This window comes from Benincasa hispida, chromosome 9 (assembly GCF_009727055.1).
Source record: "Benincasa hispida cultivar B227 chromosome 9, ASM972705v1, whole genome shotgun sequence".
Lineage (NCBI taxonomy): Eukaryota > Viridiplantae > Streptophyta > Magnoliopsida > Cucurbitales > Cucurbitaceae > Benincasa > Benincasa hispida.
This window is the reverse complement of record NC_052357.1, coordinates 15,294,289-15,299,121: the sequence shown is the minus strand read 5'-3', so window position 1 is coordinate 15,299,121 and position 4,833 is coordinate 15,294,289.

The window sequence follows — 4,833 nt, the reverse complement described above, 5'->3', positions numbered from 1 at the left end:
TGGGGAGGTAATCCCAACTAAGGGGGGCCAATCAACCAACAAGGTGGTAGTCGAGGGAATCCTCCTTTTCACCATAACTAAGGGCAACCAAGGCAATCAAATAACCAACAATCCTCATCTTCCAAAACCTCTAGAAGCTCATTGGACGCCCTGCTTAAACAATACATGGACAAAAACGATGCAATAACGTAGGCGCAGGCATCTTCAATTAGAAACTTGGAGATCCATGTGGGCCAGCTGGAATCTGAGCTGAGAAATAAAGCACCAGGAACGTTGCCCAGCAACTCAGAAGCCCCAGGATCTAATGGAAAGGAGTAATGTCCCTAGGACATTGGGTAGTCAAGTCGGACCGCCTGCTGAGATGTGGATTGCACTCATCTAAAGAAACGCATGTTTCGGTCCATATCTCACAACTATGTTTAACTGCTTTCTTTAAATTCTGTCTTATTGAATTCCTGAATTTTGTTATTACTTCATCTAATTCGTTTCTTGACTTTATGAATTTGATTCTTTATTTATTTCCTTTTCATTTATTTTTGTACTGTCTTTGATTCGTTTGACTTTTCTGTAATTAATGCGTTAGTCTTTAAATCATCAATGAGAAATAAAGAGAAATATATTGCCATAAGTCATAGCAACTTACGTTGATAAAAAAAATAATAATGAAAATAATAAAAAAAAAAATAAAACAATCAACAACCAGTATGCAAGGTGATAATGGATGCATCTCGAACTTATAAGATACACTTTGCATTCACCCAACTCAACTGTGTTGAGCTGAGGGGTCTGTTGCGCACATGTGTATCCTTTGCCCGTCCTTAGCTAGATGCACTATGTTGAGGTAGTGTTGCGCTGTTAGAAATGTCATGCGTCTGATCCTCCAGAAATGTGTTTGGATAAGGGGTGTGTTGCAAGGATGTATGCGTTGTTGCCCGTCCTCTACGAAGATACAATTGCATTGGTGAGCACATTGCGTTAATACTTACATTGCGTCCATTCGAATAAAATATTAAAGAAAAATCCTTTTTGCATTTGAGAAGTCCAACCGTTTCATATTCCAAAGCAATGATGATGATGCAAACAAAAGGACGTTTTTCTGAAAATTCATAAATGAGGGAAGTTCGAACGATGGGCCTTTTGAGTTCTCGAGGCCTGTCGCTGCAAAAATCGTGTTGGGCTCACTACGACCCAACCTATAAATAGGAGGAACCTTCGCCTCGTTGTAAATTCTTTACCTCATTTTGCATTCTGAAAACCCTACAGCATACAAAGATTTCTTCTTCCAGCATCCCAACGAATTCCTAGTTCTTTCAGTCAAGCTCCCATGGCCGACCAAGCTCCCCAAAACACTGCTTCACCATCAACCCCTTCCTTTGACCAAATTGCCATACGAGTGGCAGCATTCCTTGCTGCCAGTCGTAGGCTACCCAACCCCACACCGTCCCCAGATTCTTCAAGAGAACCTAGAAAAACCCCTTGGTCATCAGTCCTACTTTGTTTAAAATATCAAGGTTGGTTCTTTAGAGGTTATTTTGGCCCAAGACTAGGTAGCTGGCGTTAGGCAGTGGCACAATGGGCGTAGGGTGTCGTACAGGCATGCGTTGGCGCGTTGGACGTGCTACGCGTGGGGCATGCTGCACTGGGCGTGCTGCACTGGGTGTGCTGCACGCTGGGGGATGCGTCTGTGCACGGGCGCTGTGCATTGGGCTGGGCACTGTGTGCGGGCGCTGTGCGCTGACGCACGGAATGGGCAATGGACGCAATGCTGCGTGCATGCTAGGCTGGGCATCCGGCTGCCTTCACTCACCAATGCAACCCCTTTTTTCTCAATTTCGCATAATAACTTAATTTCGCTCCCTAAAATGCTCTCAATTTACGACTTTGAGGCTGGTATGAATGAATTCCCTTGCCCAAGTTCCCTATTTATAGCCATCTCAAGTTCACCCCAAGTTGACAACACATCTACTATTTGGCTAACTCTAAGGCTGCCAACAAGAAGTCTACTAAGTCTACTCCTAGGATAGCCTTGTGTTGTTTTCTCCTTAGCTTGCCAGCCAAAAGCCCATTAGTTGCATGAAATCTCCTTCACCCACCTCATGCTTGCTTAAATTGCATGAAATCTCCCTTAGCCACCTCCTACTTAGTTTTTATGTGATTTTCCTTTTGCCACATAACTTCTTTAAATACTTAACATAATTTCCTACCCAAATGTTTAAGTCTTTTATTCAAAATTCTTGGCTTTCTCCCTTAAAATTCCCCATCAATTTCCCTCTCGCCAATGCATGAAGTGATCTCCACCAACGCATAGGGTGGCTCTTCAACGCATGGCTTGCTCGGCCTAATAGACAATGGACGCATGTGCTTGGCTAGCAATGCATGGTGCATTTGCACGGTTGGCCGCACGGTAGGCTTGGCCACATAGGCCCTCTCGGCCGCGTGATCGTGCGTTTGTCTTAGTGCATCGACGCATGGTCGCTCGACAGTGCATAGAGTGGCTTGCTCGCTCGACACATGGACCGGTACTCATCAACGCGTAGGCTACGCGTCTCCTATCGACGCATGGGCGTGTGTTCCCGATCGCATAGGTGCATAGGTGCACGTTCTCCCTCGGACACATAGGTGCATAGGCGCGCGTTCTCCCTTGGATGCATAGGCGAGAGCTTCCAAAGCATAGGCGCGTCCCTGACGCATGGCCTACGCGCACTAGCGCATAGCCTGTGCGTTGGGCCTCAATGCATGGCCTGTGCGCTTGGCCTTAACACATGGCTAACGTCTTGCATGTTCCCTCGATGCATGCTAGCTTATTTTTCCTTTATGGTTCCTACATACATTTGCTTGGTGATATGCAACCCTTAGGCAAATTTTCCCAAGCTTTCTTGCTTCCCTCCCTTATTTCTTCTTGCGTTCACCATACCTTAAGTCTTCCTTAAGTGTTTGGTCCCTTGGTTATTCTTCCTTGAGAAATTGGAGTGGTTTCTTCCTACTTGGTATTTTTCCTTTTCTAATTAACTTTAGTTTTAGTGTTAGGGTCTTACATCAATGGGGTATTTATAGGTGTAGATCTTTGACTCCGACCTTGTGGTCCCACTGATTGTTATGGTAATTCCAAAGATGGAGGGATATTATTCCTTCTGTCATGCAATCAGACCGTGAATTCTGCACAACCGTTAGTTGTACACGTGTCTCAATCCTTCGCTTTTGTGTTGCTCAGCTGCATCTTTCGATCTTAGGTTCGCATGCGGTGTTGTTTTTATTACCGCATGCAATTGAAACACAGCTCTGGATCGACTGTCACATTACGCCGTCATTGCTGTAATCGTCTCTTCATTGTTGATTGACGGGCACAATGTGACAAAGATGCGTTGACAGTTTCTCGTGAGCCTTTAGCACATGTGGTGACTTGGTCTCCTGCAAAATAGAGTAAAATTCGGCTTGTCTTCCATCTTTATGGTGTTAGTGGTCATAATTATAACCATTTATAATTATTGTAATACTAGGCTAATTTTCATACAATTGATGCATATTCACTAACTTTTGGCCGCAATATCTAGATAAGGTGGCATATGTATTTCTACAAGTTATCACTTCACAGCCAGCCTTGACCTCAGTATCTTGTATCATGAAACTTGTATCTTGTATCATCTTAGCTTAGGTTTATTTTATTACACTTTATTTTATTATCGCATTTTTATCGCTTTACTTTACTTCATCGCAATTTTAAATACTTGCACGCAAACACTTTTATAAATTGAAAAACCCTTAGTCACATGTATCGCAAATGTAACGCAATAACCTCAAACAGTCCCTATGTTCGACCTCGGATCAAATCGAGAAACTTGCGGTGAAATTATACTTGGTTCCAGCACAAGGAAACTTGTGACAATGCATAGCATACTACAAGAACATCCATTAATAACGCATATCTAGAAGTAGTATTGCATAAATCATCATTCATTCATGCATTGTAGGACATAGGCTTGGACTTCTATGCTTGGACTTCTATGCTTGAACTTCATTTCCTCTTGTAATCTATAGCGCTTTGTTCTACTCGTTACAGGTGCATATGCTGTTTAATAGAAAATGGAGCTTATCTCTAAGTTTCCCATTCTTGCTTATGTGTTTCAATCCGCTCTCTCGAGTCTTAGATTTGAGTTTTAGACTACTTTCCTAAGTATGCCTAAATGATGAATGATTCGCTCCTAAGACAAGGTAACCGCATAAACTTGGCTGACGTAAGATTATTCCTATCTCTAGTGAACACTTGCTTACACTGCTTAATGCGACTAACCACTTACCCTCCCAGGCAGTTAGTTGTTGCTGATTTTACTCATAGACAAGTATTGCGTCTGCTTATAGACAAGCATTGCTACAGCTTCACACTAAGCAAATAAGGTTTTCTAAGACTCATGCAACACACACCTTCCGGTGGTTTGCTACATGTTTCATATTCCTATGCCACATGATTAAGTATGAGATATTATAGCAATCTCACTAAGTGGTGCAATGAAAGTTAAGAATGCTAAGTAAAGGAAGATAGAGATGGAATCAAAGTAAAGATAGAAATGCATTGATCACGAAATGTATTAATTTCTTAAGCCAAAATGTAATACAATACAATATAAGAAAAGAAGAGAAATGGAAAAGGCTAGCTGGAAGCAATGTCTTGCTTCTAGCAGATGTGTGTTAAGGCTGCCGGTGGTACCATGGAAGGGCGGTGGAGCTGACTCTCTCGAGCTCTAACTTCGTCGAAGGCTCCGATTGTCACTTGGAATGGATGAAGGAGATGAAGAAATCTCAAGCTTTCTTCTAACACTTTGGTCTGGATCACAAGGC